The sequence below is a fragment of the Phasianus colchicus genome, chromosome 2 (assembly GCF_987193195.1).
Source record: "Phasianus colchicus chromosome 2, bPhaCol1.hap1.1, whole genome shotgun sequence".
NCBI lineage: Eukaryota > Metazoa > Chordata > Aves > Galliformes > Phasianidae > Phasianus > Phasianus colchicus.
The window spans coordinates 44,632,419-44,651,393 of record NC_143437.1 but is presented as its reverse complement, the minus strand read 5'-3'; the positions used below and the strand labels follow the sequence as shown (position 1 = coordinate 44,651,393).

At 36.0% G+C, this 18,975-nt stretch overlaps 1 protein-coding gene and 1 pseudogene across 1 annotated transcript in view; both read right to left on the bottom strand.

The window, feature by feature from the left end:
* PRKN (parkin RBR E3 ubiquitin protein ligase) overlaps positions 1-18,975 on the bottom strand; it is a 683,347-nt gene that overhangs the window by 316,368 nt on the left and 348,004 nt on the right. The window lies entirely within an intron of this gene.
* On the bottom strand, positions 1,144-1,759 carry LOC149918994 (uncharacterized; annotated as a pseudogene).

The following is an 18,975-nucleotide window of genomic DNA, read 5'->3' as shown; positions in this document are numbered from 1 at the left end:
CATGAGCTTTCTAGCCCTCTTCCCATCCTATTTTTTTCTCCTCTCCTCCTGAAGGGGAAAATGAGCAAGCACCCAGATGGATGTTCAGCTATTAGTCATTGTTAATCCACCCCACGGGAAGACTGTGCTACTATAATATGCCCTGGGCCGATCACAGAGGCCACAACAAAATACAGTCTTCTTCCCAAGCTCAAGAAGAGTTGTGGCCAGGGAAGATCACAGGGGTCTACTTTGCACTAGGAGTATACACAAAGAACTCAACAGAAGAACTACTTAGATCCTCTAGTTATGTATATCTTTTTATTTTCTTCCAATTTTATTGTAACCATCCTTGTGTTTTCCTGAAGCCCACAACATTCTTCTCCCAACTTAAATTAAACTCTTCTCTTACTTCTCTGTTGCCACATCTTTCTGCCTTAAGTTCCCTCATTAGTTTATGGCAAGGCTTGGCCAACAATATCAAGCAGCAGGTCAGCTTGACCATGTGCCTGGAAATGAAACAGAAATCATTTTCTGGATGAGAAGTCTCTCCGTACTTCCCAACCCAAACTCACCTGGGCTCTAGAGAGCTTACAGTCTAATACTAATAACAAATAAAGCTCCAGAGGTTTATTTTTAAATGCTACTCTTTTAAGGGATCGTAGAGGAGTTGCATGGCCACTCCACATTCAGAAACACAACTGCTGGAAAAAGGCAGCAGCTGCTGTTCCAGTGCATCAATCCACGTACAGCTGAACAAGAGCAGTGCATTCACCTTGCTATGCCATTTTTCCTTTGTTGAGAACATCACAACTGTATTCCTTAGGAAGCCCTAAGGGATTACTAGGAGCTGCTTCAATTGCTCAAAGGAAAAATACAGAAGTCAGTCACTCTTTTCTTTCTTTCTTTTTTAAAAATATATTTTACTTTAAGACAGTTTGTTTGTGTTAAAAGAGCTAGGCACAAAGGGATCAGTGTGCATTGCCAGACACTCTTAACTCCCACCTATCTCCCATCATTCAGTGCATACAGTCTGAAAAACAGCCATAAAGACAATCTTAGAAGTGGCAAGGACAAGATCAGACATCATGACAGAAAAGGCTTTTTTCTCACAGACTGGAATAGATGCTGAAGAGTCTGGGTAAAAGAGAAGTCCAGAAAATCTCAGCTGGCCCTTCTTTGTTTGCATCCTAACCTCATCTTCTGCCAGCAATGAACAACTTCATGTACATTCAAATACAAAACTGTCACAGAGTTATCTCTAGATCTATCTGTGTCCACAACAGGGGGACAGCAGGCCCACAGGCCCACCAGCCCAGAAAAGAAGAGAAAAGAATAAAAAAATTGTCAGTGGTTTACAGGTCAGCCCAGCCTGTGACTAATGAGGCAGGGAACTCACAGACCTACACCCTGAGAAAGGGAGGAAGGGTAAGGAGACAGTAGACAGGTCTAAAATCAGAGCAGTGGCAACTATCTGAGGAGAAATATTAATTTACAAAATACGATATCAGAATGCAAGATAATGCGATACAATTGGAATTGCAGCCAACAAATCAAAGAAAATGAGAAGCGTCCAGAACTGAGGCCTTACTCTATAGACTGCAGGCAGAAGCGCAGGGGAACACGCGCTCCTCGGCAGTGAACAAAGAGAGCGGCTCCTGACCTGCGAGGAGCTGCACCTTCCCCCTCCAGAACGCAAAGTCCCCTCTGGGATGCAGCCCCTCTGCTCCTCTTCAGAGAACAAAGCACCCAGAAACGGCGATCTACGGAATGGGAGCATTAACTCTTTAATACCTAGTGCTTTACATGATGCTATTATGTGGAATACGGACAACAAAAATCACAAAACCATGACAGAGATCCATGATCTGTGTCTGACTCTTCTGTGATGCAATTGTCATAAGAATTACAAGAACAAAAATATATATTTTGCAATATAGACTAATATAAAAATAGAGTTTCCTGTGCTTAAATAATGATGTTTTTGAAGAAAAATTCCACAATCCAGGTCTTTATTCTTTAATTTAAGTCGCAATAATAGGTTCTCATGTCAGTTTATTTCCCTAATATAATACTATTTCTGTAAACTGTTAAGACTTCATTAGTCATTAGACTGCTACAACTTCTTTTCAGTTTTAACGTATTCACAGGACCGGCATCAACAACACGGAACCATGTTTTGGCTTGGTAGATAATACCAGTAATCCAATTTTTTAAAACTCTTAAATTATTATTTAATAGCCATTATTATAGTGCCATTATAAAATGTTATGTTTAATTTTAAACGGTTTTGTCTTCTTGAAATTTATGTTTCAAGATTTTTTTTTCTTCTTTGAGTCCCCCTTACCTATTTTGGAAGCCACTAAAGACATTAACATTACATTGAAATCTGATTTTTAATACAGAGAAAGAGAAAATACTTTTTCTCCCTCAGCATTCTTATTTATTTATTTAATTTTGCTTCCTTTAGAAAACTACATAGCAGCCTTACAAATCATTATACTATGCAGAAGTAAAGCTACAGTAATTTTATGTTCTGCCACACACTACCACAGCCCATAAGGTCTGTTTTTAATAAAACAGTACCTTAACCTGTCTTTTGATATCTTCCCCAAAGTACTCTTCTTGATTACGAACATGTCACATTTCTTTACAATTAGGGGCTCTAAAATTTTCCTGCACGTAAAACATTATAACAATTAGATAACATTTTCGGGAAAAGCTTCTAAGGATTACCACATTGCATAAAGTAAACAGGTCAATGCAAACAAAGTGATATAAACTTTTCTTAAGATATACAATTGGAACCTTTATTAGAAGCAAAACAATGAAACTTCTAACTGAACCCTACTTGATACAAGGTGCAAATAATTGAACACAATCAGCTAACACACTGCTGCTGAAGAACTTGAAGAAGTATTTTGATGCAACTCAAAGCATGCAAAGTACAGATTCAACAAGAGATGCTTTTTGGGAAACTGGCTTCAAACCTGCTATAGAGCATATAAAAACGGAGTTTTACAGCAAAGCTTGATCTAACTACAAGTAGAGTTGAGATCTAATTTGCAATAAGAAGAAAAAGAACAATGCACAGTAGAGAATGATACACTTGCTTCAGAAGCAGTACATTTCCTCAGTGAACATTAAAAAAAAAAATAGGATGCAAGCTTACATCTTCCTCTGAGTGAGTCCACTTTCTTCACTGCAGGTCCTTGTCTACCATTTTGACTTCATTAAAAAAATATAAAACAACCAATTTGAAGACAAAATCCTTTCAAGAATGATCTCTTTCTTCTAGTTTGAACCACTACCAAACATTTTACAGCTATGAAGCAGACTTTTAAGCACATCCAATTTTTATTTTTATTTTTATTTTTCCAATTCTTAAATTGATAACACCTGCTTACCCAACCCTAACATCTGAGAAGTGTTTTCTCAAAATCAGTGGGGCATCTCCACCTTCACAACACTTTTACAGATGGAAAGGACTATCCTGTTCATTTTACATACAGGAACCTCAGCCTCAGATGAGACTAAGCAACTTTTTGAAGGTCGCAGAGAAAGTCTGTATCAGAAAATGAACACAAATACAGGTTTTCCTAGATTTAGGTTGGTGATTTAGGCACCATCTCGTTCCTACATCTCCCTGCTGATATCATTTATAACACCTGAGGCAGCAAGTCATAGGTGGGCTCTACGTTACAGAGAGATTTGAGATGGAGAGAGGGGCTGAAGTCACAGATCCCTAATTCCAGATGAAATGATCTTTTCTCAGTAAATGTTAAAAAATATCTGTAAATTACATGAAGATTATTTTCTATACCTGATACAAAAATTAAATAAATGGGGAAATAAAAAAAGACATAAATCATTCCTACTCTGCAATCAATAAGGGATTAAAATGTCTCCAAAGTCTACTTGGTTTTATCCACTTCCTTCCTTTGTGTATGTATGTGTGTGTGTGTGTGTGTGCTTTGTCCCTGTCCTTAACCTATGCCTTAGAGAAAGAGTAAGCAGCTGCTAACAGTGCCAATAACATTCAGTAGTTCATGTCCCTTTACACTTAACCCGGGATGAAGTAAACACATTCCGTATGCATTCCACTCCACAGCAACCTGAAAACCTGCAGTCTGAGCCCCTTTTTCAATTTAGCAGCAATGCACTCTGAACAGCAATATGTTACTGAGCCAGCTGGTCTTTCTTGGCCTTTTACCCTCTTTTAATCTTTTAGTGTTCTACGGCCACCTCATCTACTCTTGGCTGCTGTAACCTTATATCACATATCATATTTGTTGTATTCTTTTACATTACCTTAACCTTCTTGTTGAAAAGGGCAAAGTCACTGTGATCAGCATTAGAAAACAAAGAATCTAAAGTTCCATTTAATTCCAAGTTTGAAAAGAATCTGCAGGCGAACTACTTCTGGTGTGTATTTAGAAACAAAAGCAAAGATGAACAAATCTAGCCAGTTTAAATTAATAGCTCCCAGTTACAGGATTTCCTAAATGTATGCTTCTATACATGTCTATGCATACAGGCATCTCCAAAGATGTGCAAATTCCTATACGCTTGTTTGCACATACAAATACTGATTGTATTTTCAATCACAAAATTCAACAAAAACACTAACATTAACCTTACATTTCTTCTTTACTGGAGGATCGTATTAGAAAAAATGTAATAGAACTGAATTGCAAAAATAGAGAGAGAAACAAAGAATCTGTTAAGAAGTTCTAGAAAAATGATCTTAACATATAGAAATAAAAATGTCTGACTTTGAGGTTAATTAACAGAATTCAAGAAAAATGTCATAAAATATTTAAATTAGATACGCCCTGAAATTTTCAAATGTTTCAGGGTTTTGGATGTAGAATCCATTTATGCCTCATTCAGTTAAGTGTTGCAACAGATCTTTCCTGCTCCTTTGTTTTAAAGAAAATGTGGAACCACAAAGATTTCTCTACACATCTGAAGAATTTTACCAGTATAGGGTGTGATATTAGAAGCAGTCACGTAGGTGGCTTTTCTTTGTAGGATAATTCCAATTCTGTTCTCCTAAATATTGTATTTTCAGAGATATACACAAAGGAAAGAATACTGAAGTAAAGAAGTACTGTACTTAGCCAAGCACATTAATTCCAGCGTAAGGTAGTCTGTGTGTTTGGACTGCGGCAAAGATAGCATAAAATTTGATTTCATGTTTCTTTGTGTTTTGCTGGAGAAGGCATAAGTTTTGAATAAACACAAATGTTTGCTTTTTATTTAAAATTTCCAAAGAGAAGTGTGAATCAGACAAACAGAATTTACAGTGGTCCTTTTTCTCAAAAGGATTAAAACCACCAAGACTTAGATGCAACTTTCACATTGAAGTTTGAAGTTATTTGTGAGGATTCAAGAAGCACAACTAGCATGTTGGAAATAAGCGAGTGTCACTTCAGCACCTGCTTAGATTGGTAGCTGAAGAGAACTTCCCCTCATTAACCAATAATCAAATGGTACTGTTCAAGATCCAGCATTGTTAATTTAGACTCTTAGACAAAGTTTTCAGCTACTCAGTATTAAAGCACAGATATGGTTATGGATATGTGTAAGACCAAGCAGTACTGAACCTGAAAAACTTAAGTATAAAATAATAATTTACACCTTGGAATTTCAGGAGATAAAGCTATGTAGTGTTTTGTATTAAATGCTAGGAGAAAAAAATTAGCATCTTTTTAATCCTAATAATGTCTCTCTCCCTTATTTTAACCTGACATCTGCCATCACAGCAGATTTCTTCCCCCTGCAATGTCAGGAAAATGCAGTTATCTCAACACCTACTGAGTATATTATTAAGCATTATTGCAAAGATTTTTATATAGATGAGATGGCTTCTCTTTCTCCCTAAGTTTCTCACATATGCAAAATAAGAACTATGAAAAAGCCTGCCTTAAAAAGGTACAAAACTGGAAAGCGGAGTTAAAATGATTCTGGTGGTTCATGAATGAAAAGCAATTATGGCATATAAACCTCTAGAATCAATTAAGACGAAAGCCATCATAAAATGAGACATGATGGCTTCATTCTGCCACGGTACACATTAGCCTATACCTGTAGGGGATGTTGTATGCCAAGCACAGCAGCTCCAGCTCAGCAGAATATTGTATACAACCTCTACAGCACGCAAAATCTCACCAGCATAAAGCCTCACAATCAGATTCTCCACTCCAGCTCCTACAGAAATACATCATCATCATACTACAAGGTATCTCAAAAACAAAGAAAACAACAAACTTGCATACTTCTTCAGCAAATGAGCTTCTGACTTCACAATGATTAAGAAGCCTAATTGCTTCACTTGCTGTCTGCTACCTTTATTACATAGAAGACTTGTCTGAATCTCACACATCCTGATTATCGGAATACAGTCCACCTGCAAATTGTTTGGAGTATTTCCTGACAGTAATCAGAAAATGAACATCTCTAAGAGAACTCTCCTTGTCCTTGTGTTGCTGTTTACTCCTCAGCTGAGTACTACTAGAAAACCCAGCTCCACTGAAGCAGCAGAGACAAGAACAACCATAATAACGTAGTAGGCAACCAAGCCTAACACAGCACATTAACTGATGAATCAGACCATGTACTGAAGTAACAAGAGACTTCTCTTCATAATTCTGTTTTCCCGCTAGGATAATGAACTCTGTAACCTCCATTTCAGGATGACATGCAACTCTTTCAAAGAAAATAAACAATAAACATTTTAAAATACAAGCTTTTAAACATGCAATTGTCTTCTCACCATCATTTAATAAATACATAATTAAAAACATATTGAAATCCTTTTCCCATTTAAAAGTAAAAAACCTCTCAAGTGGCACAACTTCTCTTCTGTCACATAATCGACTTCAGGCTCATATAGACTCAATGGGCCAAGTTAAGTTCTTGCCCAGTCACTGAAGCTCGGCAAAATTACACAAGGGAAGAATGTGAGCCAAGCATTTTTGTCTAAAATACACTAGCAGGAAGATGCCCAAACATGGTAATCTGGCATTTTTTACTCTTCAGCTGAAATACCAAAAATCTTTCTCTACTCCCAGTTTGATTACATACAAGACATAAAAATTATGAAAACCGCATCACCTTTCATATGCAAGTATAGTGGAGTGCAAGGAGCTGAAGAATGCATCCCTACGATTCATGTGGATCAACAATTAGAAAGGATGATTCAGTAACGGAAAGCGTATCTGAAGTAGGCAAACCTTCATTTACTGAGTTATTTTCAGTTTCACTTTTTTCTATTCTCCATTCCCACTGCTTGATATTTAGCTGTAGACAGAGCTGCAAATCCAGATGGACTGAATAGTCTTGGATATTGTTTTCCTAAAAATCATGTTCCTCCTTGTTCAGATAGAAGTGGCATATAAAAACAACCACACCACGTGTTCTATGTCAGTATCCTTGGTTATTCATGGTATTGCAGCAACCAGATGCCTCAGACAGGGAAGTACACAATTCTAGATAAAATCAAAGGCAGAGGTAAAGACAATTTTTCTCCTGAGAACTGAAGAACCACATGAACACAGGAAGCCACTTGCTGCACTGTTGGACAGAACAGTCCCAGATCCTGCTGCCAGCAGAAGCTGGCATGCAAAGGAGACTTTTGTCTCCTTTCTACAATTCACTGTGTCAGTTTTCTAGACTCTAGTCTTGGACTCAAATACCTGAGGGCCGTTTTGTTAACCCGCATGTTAACAGACACAAGCTGTTAAGTACTTAAGCGTTTTCTTAAAAGCCCATCGGTTTGGACGTATTGTTTCTGTCTCCTCTGTTTCACAATTACCTTACCTATAAATGGCCACATGATATACCAGCTAACATGGTAACTTGGCTTTGTGTTTATTATCACTAAGGATCAGAAAAAAAAAATAATAAAGCTGAACAAAACATAATTAAATATTAACTATTGTCAATATTTTACATGTAGATAAAAATAAGCACACCTTAGCACCTAGAAAACGAGGGGCACTGATGGAAGACTGTTCAAATACAAACTACAATACATTAGACACTGGAACTGGTAAATAGCTGCAGAGGACACAACTGTGTCCCTGGCTGTGGCAGAAGTAAGCAGTTGCCAGTTAAAACCGCTGGGGACTACTTGCATGAGTGTCACTAACATATGCTTGTAGAATCAGGATCTAATTTCCTACACAAAAGCATCAAAGCATCATTGTTCCAGTATCTTAGGCTTCTACTCTGTGGGAATATTATTATCTTGGGCAGGACTTCCCCTTGGGGTGTGTGTTCTTAATTTATTGCTGCAGGGTTGAGTAATGTACCCAGCACAGAGCCATTCATGTTTTATTAAAATTAATTTCAAGGGAATGCTGTTTTTAGGAATTATGTATAGGACTATTTAAATGCTTTTGCAAAGCAACACCAGCAATAAGGAATAATAAAAATATTTCCTTTTGCATTCCTTTTATTTAAAGATAAATGACTTCTAGTCTCAAAAGATGCTAAGAAAAAGAAGAAAAGGGACAGGAAACTCCTGCTATTTTGTCCCAGCTCCTCTGAATTCTCCAGTCTGACTATCTTGCATTGCTTGCTCTGGAAGGAGTTCTCCATTACTAATGCAGCTCCTAGAAACTATCTGCAGATCTAGCTTAGTGAAAAATAAATAAATAAAATTGTTTAAGACATGGCTCTCCCCACCAAAACATAGATTAATTTTTTTCATTTTAATGTCATCTCTGATCTTCATGCTAATATTTCTTTTAAAGTGCCTTTCTTCAGATCTTTGCCAAGAGTGAGGGAACAGCAGAAAATAATTCCTCCACCTTTTAGGTTATTTATAGTCTGAGAGACAACTGTAAGGTGAAGAGACACCACCTGCTATAAAGTTGCCTCATTTGGAGAGTGATAATAGTAGACAGAAACTGGAAATAGCAAGAAACAAATGCAGATGATTCCTTGGAATGTTTCATCCTCTATATAGGGAAGCTAATCCAGAAACTTCCTTCTTCACAGGGAGAAAGAAAGAAAGGAGGTGTTAGAGAATGTGTGCATAGGTACATGTGCTGGGTGTGGGTATGCTTAGGGAAATATTGAGAAAATATGATTGTGACAGTGAGTATAGGCACAAAAGATCTAACAATTTGTATGACAGGAAGCAAAAATGGAAAAAAAAAATATTAATGAAGCTGCAGTCCTATCTCAAGGGCTAGCAGGGATCAGATGCTTTTTGTTATGCAGGTAAAACTGTTTCAGGTGTACATCAGAAGCCAGAGTTCATACATCATCATGTACCAGTGCACGTCACTGCTGGGCTCACTATGCACCCACACCAGATGTGGTATATCAGGCTGATCCTTGTAGAGGCATCTTTCATTTGTCAATGCAGCATTTTATGAAAGCAAAATTCAGTGTGGACCACAGACTTTGCTATAAGGAGAGCAGAACGGTTGATTATGTTATTGTGTCACAATACTGAGAAAAAGGAATAAAATTAAAGTACAAAATGACCTATCAAATTTGTTTGACAGGTACTAATTCACTTTGATCTATCGCTCACCGTAATTTCATTGGCAGGGAAAGTATACATATTTATGGAAGTGGAAGCAGGCTCCTGTTGTTCTGTTTGTAATTTACAGCAACAAAGAATTCATTTAGATTACCATGCTCAAAGTCCCAAGGTGACTCTGCTGTGGTTACAGGCCCCCTGCTACGCAGGATACCTAACATAATAAAGAACAAAGCAAAACAATGCTACACTGAGACTGGGGCTCCTGGGTAATCAATTCAGGTATTTACAGCTGAAACAATAGCACTGTGCAAATCAGTACCATTACTACAATTTGCTGATAGAAACCCCAGGGAATGCAGGAAGTGTCTGACTGCAAAGCAGCTGATTAATCTGAGTTACTTATGTTTTGTTAATGCGTTATTGCTTCCCATCATAAATAACAGTAAATGATTGCTTAAGAAAAGGGCAGAGGAAGTGCAACCAAATGTACAAGATACACATCTGTTCCACCCCAGGGGCATTCCACATTGGTCAGCAAACCTACCTGTCACGAAAAGCAATAAAGAGATTTTAAACTAAGAGATGGTGAAGCCTCTTATAGGCTTTTGAATAGATGCAAACATAGACTCAGAGAAAAAGAATTGATTTAATTTAAAAGCTGATTAAATTTAGTGCTTTTCCTATATATATATTTTTTTCCATCACGTAGATAGGGCTTTCTGCCCCCCATTTTACTCTTCCTTTTTTAAAATTTCATCATGGATCCATTCTATTGCAACAAACAGGACTCTAACACAAGGAAAGAAAGTCTGGAAATGTTTCTGCAAACGAGGGTGTTCCTTCTTGCAAGGATGATGCCAGTCTCAATTTATAGGGATCCAGGATCTGAGGACTGAGCAGATATTGACTGGGTGGGACTGAAGAATTCTGGATAGCGTACAGAGAATCTCTCTTCATAGCCAAATCAGGCTCCCTAATAAAAAGTTTAAACATTTTTCCTTGATATAGGAAAAGTAAATGCTTACATTTATTGCTGTGTTAATGGGATGCCTATGCCCAACATTTTGGCACCAGAGAGGAACACAGAAATGATATTTATGCAGGCACTGTTGGTATCAGCAACATTCCTTAGTCAGTGACCTTGTCTCACTGCACAAAGAATATGCTTATATATGGGATCATAACATATCACAAAATGATCATGAACTGCAGTATGACTGTGAGTATCCAGGAGAACACATTTCTGACAGTATTTTTGAGCAGTAAGGACAAAAAATACAGTGATAACATAAGCCATGAAACTTTTTTTTTTTTTTTTTTTTTTAAGGCTCACATTAATACATTAGCAAGAAACCAATAACTGAAGTAAGGCACAAAGTTTTAAAATGCAGGTGACAGGTAACATTTCTGTGGGACAATACTATTTCTTATGCCAAGACTTTGAGTAAGACTGGGAATTAAGTTAATTAATCTGCTGATATCTAAATATACATTAAGTATAAATACATTAAAAAAATAAACAAACAATCTAGATGTCTGGTTTGTAGAAAAGGCAAGGATTAGGCATTGCTGTGAGATGTAATTAAAAAAAAAAAAAAAAGAAATAGAGAGATACAACAAATCTTTGTTTCCATGTCCATTCAAACCCGTACTGTCTACTAAAATAGAAGTATACGTATTTAGCTCAAACACCTTAAAAATTACAACACTTAGCAAATCCATTTTATTTTGGAACACTACAACTAAACAAGCTGAAAAAGATCTATTTTGTTTGTTCATTATATGTATTGGATAACCTCAGAAAAAGGTTTGTTCAGGCCACAGCAAAGCTATTGTATTTGCTTCTGCTTTGAATGTTCCCATGTGACAGATAATCTATCCAAAGTAACTGCCGCACTCCCGAAGGATACCAATAATTCAATTATATTCATCATGATTCAACCTCCATTTTCTGTTTCCTACTTTTTCTCATTGCACGTAGTACTTTCCCACAGACTCACAGAGAGATTAAAGCTCTTGGTATTCATTACTTCAGCATAAAGCTAAAGCTTTTGGTTGCATGTCTAATGTAAAATTAACACAGAACTGAGCTTTCAGAGTCATTATCTAGGCACTTACAAGTATCAACTACGAAGTACTTAGAGAAACAGTGTAGTAACTTGGAAGCAGTAAAGAACAGAACACAGTTCAGGAAAGAACACATGGTAATTTTAATTTTGGTAGTAAATTAATTTTTTTCAAATGAATGCTCAGTCTCTGTGATGAATTTCAAATGAAAACTGGGTAGAAAAGATCCATTAAAAAAAAAAAAAAAGTGAATAGAAGCCAGATTGCCCATAGTCTCCTAGAAATAAAACATTCATGTGGCCCTCAAAAATGAAATGTGAACAATTTTTTTTTTATCATTTTTTTTTCCCTGTAGCCTTGAAGTCAGATTTTAGCTTCTGTAGAGGTTCTAAATGATGTCGATTCATGTGGACATAATTTACACTCACAGTAAACAGAGGTGGATACAGTAAATAAAACAGAACTGGGGTTCAATTCTAGTGTCAAAGCATTCTGCTTTTCAGAGTTCCAATCACTGCAAGCAATTTAAGTTTTACACAAAATACGGAGTAACAAGTGAGTCAAATATATGGAGAAACCAAGTCTAGGATGTCAATCCAGCCCAGAGAAATAGAGTAAATGAGAGATGGAAAAGATGAAAACCATTAGTTTAAAAAGAAAACATGTCTACTTTTCAGAAAATGGCACTGAGAATCACCAGGCAAATTATGTTGGGAAATGTTTAAATTACACACTGTTTTGGTTCCCCCCAACAAAGTATCTGTCTACTTCAGATAGACACAGCCTGTAAAACACTGAAGTCCAACTCAAACACTTTTTCCAATAGTTTGATTTCAGAAAAAAAAAAAACACCTTTTAGAAAATACCTTACTCAGTAATGTGCTTAACATTGGTTCCCTACGTTCTAAGATGGTTCAACATTAAGTACTAAGCAGAAAAAAAAAGTGTTTTTAAATTACTGGAGTTTTAAAGCATACAAAAAATAAATTATTCAACACGCTCAAAGAGCATATAACTAAGAAATAATTAGGTAAAATGGAATACATTCACATATTGGATAAACAATGAAAAAATCCTCAGAGATGAAACCTACAAAGACACAGAATATAATTAATCTTCAATGGGACTTTCTACAAGCCCTGTTCACAAACATCATTTAACCAAGACAAATCTCACAGGGTTTCTTACAGAACAATCTCACGGTGAAAAGATAACCTGGTTAACCTAAACTGTTTCATTCTCATTTTCTGAGAAAGATATAATTAAGCTCAGGGTGTGTGGCATTATGGAAAGGTCAAGTTTGAGATATCAGAATGGCCACACTTTAAGGGGTACAATTCTGTCACTTGCACCAATCTGGCTGTAATTATGGTCAGGAAGATCAATCTACTTCAGTTTTACTTTTGGTGATACCTTGTCAAGCATCACCCACTCTGCTAAGCAGTACCCAAGAGCTATGAGAATATCAGTTTTATATTTGATTCCTTCCATTTTCAATATCTCTTTCTCTTGGTATTTGGTTAAAGAACGCTTTGTGAATTATTTATTTTATTCTCCTGAAAGGCAAAAGCATTTCAATAGTCATGAAGCATCCTTGATTGTCAAAATATACATGTAGGTCACAAAGTAAGCAACGCTTCAGCCACAAAAATGTTTTTTCAGAAGTTCCCATGAAATTATCTCTTTACCTAGAAGGCATCAATAAAAGACATTTAGTAAAATAGAATAAGAAAAAAAAAAATCATTCTGGAGATGAAAGTTGAGAAGTTTTTAATAACTCACCCGGCACAGAAAATTCATGTCATTGCCATTCAAAATCATGGCAGTAATAAAGCTATGCTCATAAAATCAGCACATAAAATATTTCACTCCACAACTCTTTCTAATTGCATTATTTAAATCAAACAAACAAAACTGAAAGTTGCCAATCAAAAACAAATAAGCTGCAGCTCTGGGGCACTAGAAAACAAAACAAAAAGAAATGCAAATCCCAGAAGAAATTAAGTCAGGAGTTTCAAGGTAGAATGAGCTGGAGAGCTACATGGCACAGAGAGTGTGAACAGACTTACGGAACAAAGCACCAAAAATCTCGAAAGAGTGAAGCAAGTTAAGGAAAACAGCATCTCTGGATTAAAAGCTGTTTTGGAGATCTGAAATTTAGCACTGAAAGAGTACAGCATCACAATGACAAATATAGCTCCACAGTGACCCAAACAAAAACAAAGATATTTTCCTGTGGATTTGTTGTGGGTTTTTTTGTTTGTTTGTTTTGGTTTTTTTTTCTTTGTGTAAAAAGTCCCAAGTCTCCAAATCATTCACCTGAGTAAATAAATAAATAAGCACTGAGAAATTATCAGAGCTATGTCTTCCATTCTAACATAATTAAATAGAAACAGGTGAAAAATATATGAGTTAAAAAGAGAAATGCAGTCATTCAGTTGCAATTTTATTCTGATCTGAGTGGTCTCTGTCAGCCCTTCTATAGAGCCGTCTTAGAAAATGCAGCTGGTGGCATGACTTGTCTTAGAAGTTGCTGTGTCAAAGCCAGTTTTATAGATACAATTCATTTTTTTGCATGTTGCACGCATTCCAAAACTGAAGGCTAAGGTCAGAATACATAGTTGCTTAAATAGAGGAAAAAGTGTAAAGGTTTGATTCTAAATCAATTAAAATCTCTAACAGGCTTACTGAAAGTGCTACAGACCTCAGCCCACACTAAACTCTTTGTTTCTGCATCAGTTGAGGGAGACAGAATGACCTGCGTAAATCTGCTGGTGGTGACAAGGAGAACCGCCTCCCCATCAAGCAGTACATGAGAACAACAGAGATCAGCAGAAGATAAAAACATTTTGTCTGCCACCTTGTATAATTGGTCAAATTAAAAAAAAATCAGAAAGTTTGGGTAAAAATCGTACCACTGCTATCCAGAAGCCACTGTAAAGTTCTTGCAACAGAGAAGGGGTGGGAATTAATGCTGTTCAATTAGCAGCTGTAAGATTATCAGCAATAATTTCAGTCACTAAACACATTTTCAAAGGTGGCATTAATATAACAGCCTAATAAAATACTTTGACACTACTGACTTGAAGGCAATGCTGTAGTTCTAAGATTCAAAGGCGATATGAAATCTAAATGAGTCTTGAACCAGGTATGAGATTTTCCATTTCCCACACTAAAATATTGATACAGAAGCTCGTTCTATCTGCAAGTCTGTGCTGAGTTTCCAGCACATTAACTGCATACCCACAATACACGTACAGTAGCACATCTTACAGATCTGCAGAGGCAAAATGGACACATATTTGTATAGAAATGAATCACCGCTTCAAACATCTCATCAGGATTAACCATATCACTCCAAAGAATGAGGTTACATAATACAATTGCCCTTTTGCATTATAAAGTAACTAAAAATGAATTATTTATTAAAAATAAATCTTTTTTTTTTATTATTTGCTCAACAAATCAAATAAATTTATTCATTAGATATTGTCATTGTAACATTTTGTTACCAGAGATAATGGATTTTGACTATTGATGTGTGTTCAAAAACAATTTAACAACTGAACAACAGATTTATTTTTCTTCAGGTTGCTCAGCACTGGATCCATGAACTGTCAATTGTGTATTAAAAAAAAAAAAAAGAAAGAAAATGTAATCTTTCCACTGGCTTTAAAATCCTTTGTCTTGGCATGCACAAGGATGCTGGACTAACTTAACTTCTATCTCCTTCCCTGAACTGCAATTGATTTTGACCAAACAGCGCAAGTTTCTAAGACGAATATTTTCTAATTAATTCCTAGTAAAATATATAAAAATGCCAACTGGATCAATTTCTTTTTACAAAAAGAACAAAATGAAAAACTCTCAGCATTAGATCTCAGCCCCAGAATCAAAACTGTACATATGGGAAGTAGTTAACATCCTCACCTGAAAATTGGTGTTTAATACCCAGTCTCACTGGGGAAAAATATCCTTGGGTCTTTTAAGGACAGAAAAAAAAAACACATTTATTTGCACCCTGGCCCACAGATGTTTTATTTAATAACTTGTGACCAAAGATTTCTGTCCTCAGTGAAGTAATAGTAATTGTGACAACTGCTACATGAAAATGCCACAGTTTTTTCAGAATCTGGAGTAAGCACCATATCATTGTCTGCACTGCTTGCTGGTTGCTTACTGCTCCCAACAATCTGCAGGCAGTAATCCAGTTCTGTTAGCTGATTCGGGGCAGTCATGCCAATTTTATGCTACTGAGCAAAACAGCAAAGATGTTTCAATAAAATACAAACAAACAGTAAAAGTACTGCAACCATCCATGCAACTTCTGTAGTTGCACTTATATTTACAAAGCTCTCTAAAAGCACCAAGCAACTTTGCACATGGAAAACTTTCAAGGCCCTGTATTTAAGAAGAGGCAGGCTGTTTCAATTTTCTCATTGCAAGTCCCACCTGCCAGAAGGCAAGCAAGCAAACTTTCCTGTATTTCTCTCAGCGCACAAAGGGATTATCTGGCTTCAGTAAACCAAACTGAAGACTATCATATTTTTCAATTAAAAAAAAAAAAAAAGTAAAAAAATGAAAACATCAGGGTATTAGAGTGTGACGCTAAAGTGTCTGGCAACCCATACAAAATGCTCAAACTCCTGACTGCATCCAGCATCATTCAGCGTTATGTTAAGACTGAGTCACTCGTGGTTACAAGAGATATCAGAAAAATCCCTGAAGAAACTGCAAGAAGCTGCAGATCTCCAGGCATACCTGGCTTCTCCATCACTGCTGAAAATTTCAATTAGTAATGGAGAACTGAAAAAAAACCCACTGTGAATTGTTCTTCTGTATTTTGCCACTATTAATATGTTTAAAAGTCCAGCATGTGAGTACTCTGGTCTTTGCGTGATTGCTCTTTCATCAACATCTTGTTATGTGTATGGTGAAAAAAGCCAAAGCCAGCAGCTAAAGGAACTGTGAAATGTAATATTAAAACTCAACTTAAAAAAATAACTAATGACAGGTCATGTTAACTATGTGATACTTTTCGCTTTTGCACATTGGGAAACAACAAGACAGACGTCAGTAAATTCTAAGAGGAAAATTTTGTTCTGAGATTACAATTTTCATGGCATACTCTGCCCAAAGGACAAATATCAATTCAACACTGGTAATTTAAAATTTTGAACAATATAGTAATGGCCAATCCACATCATGCTGGAATAAAAAAAAATCTTCACTACATGATTAATTACTTCAGTTCTTCTAATCAAAGATTTTTTGTTTTAAAGTGAAAAATGAAATAAAAATTCTTGCTAGTATTAAAAATGTCCGGCATGTTCTTTACAGATCAAATGTTGAGCCTTCTTTCTATTTTCCTTCCCTTTTCTTTGGTCTTTCAGTCTAAAAAATAGGTTTAAAATTCTTTCTAGAATCTGGCAGACATAGGTGGGAGGAGAAAAAGAATGGGGGAAGAAATGACTTCAAAGGGTTGCCATATACCCTTATGGCTTCTCCAGGAGGTTAATAAAATCTCATCAACTTTGCAGAACAGGAAGAAATGACTTCTTTATATTTAGAAGAGAACTTTGTATTTAGAATCAACTAAAAGCAAAGGAACGTGAACACACTATCAGTATGTCACTTCTGGGAGGAATGCTTATTTTTCTGTGACACATTTTGTAGTCTCTTTTGATTGGTCAACCATGCTGTGAAAAAAGACTTGGTTTCATCAGAAATATTCTTAACACATGCTAATGTCAATAGTTTAGATAAACACCACTTGAACTGCAAAAGTTAATAATACATTTTCTGGAAATTAAGCAACCCTGATGTGGCACAAACAAAAAGTATGAGTACCTCCCCAAAAATCATTAGAAGAATCCCCAAAATTGTTAGAATCCCCAAAAGTATCATTAGAAGGCCTTTATGAATGGTCAAATGAAGAATGTGTGCATGCAGAATAGCACAGACTATCAGAAAAAAATGGGAAGTGGTAAAGGAAAGAGCCTTTTCTAGCAATACTCTGGTTCTCATGACTCCAAAGCTTTCCAGGAATGTCTTATTCTCACACACAAATAAATAAATCTGAATATTCACTATTAGCTCTACTTCCTGGGATTAAAAAACTAAATCTCACCTCAAACAAACTAGTGGGAAGTTATTACATGACTACTTTTTGGATATAGCAACAGAATTCAGGAAAAGGAGAAAGATTAGATGGAATGAATTCAGGCTAATTGAGCAAAACATACATATCTACATTTAAATCTGATTGATTTAATGGGATTATTTAGATACAGTAAGTTAAAAGCAGTTTCAACTCCTTATCAAATACAGGATATGATTTACAACAGTGTCTGCCTGAATGTTTTACAGAGCATCAAACAACCATAAAGGCCATTGTTAGCAAAACATACCTCTACCAAGAAACTTTATATTCTCTGCTCTTACTATTAACACTCACATTAGTTAACCAGAGAAATAAAAATGATTTCTCAGTGGATTCAATTTCTGTTCTTTTTCCTGGGGCAGGGAAACACACTACAGCCAGAGCAGACATAGAGGACTGGCTACATTGCCACAGTGGCACATGAGGCAAACATCTCTCACAGTGGCAGAATACTTCTAACACACTAAGCTCATTTTTGTATTTTCCTCACATTCTTTCTAGCTCCAGGAACATTTAAATACCTTAAGTCCAGAAAATCTATAGAAATATCTGATTTCTTAACTGCAAGGAGTACAAAATGGATGGGTGGGGAAAGAAGCCAGCATATAACACTTCCTATACCCTATTTACTACTTTTTCAATACTCTTTTAGTATTCTACTGATTTCTTAAACTAAAAAAAAAAAAAAAAGAAAAAAAAAGCTTACTTCCTTATTTACCTACTTCTATAGTAGGAGTTCGAGTTCAAGTCACAAAAATTGACAGCAAGACTTAGAGGGATGTGTAGAATGCTTTAAATCGTTACTTTAAATTGCTCAGATTTCTAGAAGGTGGTGTTCCATTAAGCAAAACATAATTCAAATACAAATGCAGAAAATTAGAAAGTCCAAAGCAGAATAATTTACAAGCTGCTAAATAACGAAAGTTAATTTTGGAACAAGATTTTCACAGCTTGTCAGTGCCAATAAACAACAATAAATGTACCACTTTATGCATGTAGCAAATTATTTATTTCAAAACAGTACTCTTCAATTTGAGAAAGAAACAAGATCCTAAAGCCAAAGTAAGGAATAGTGTTACAACAGCTACTCTTCTGAAAATAAAGCTAACTGAATACAGCTAACTAGATGTTATCAAGCTCTTGCATAACTTTGAACTTGTACCTCAATATATTTTTAAATAAGTACTTATATTTGAACATGAACAAATGAAAATAAATCCTTTGTTTTGACAGTTTCACTCCTTTTCTTTCATGGCTGCAG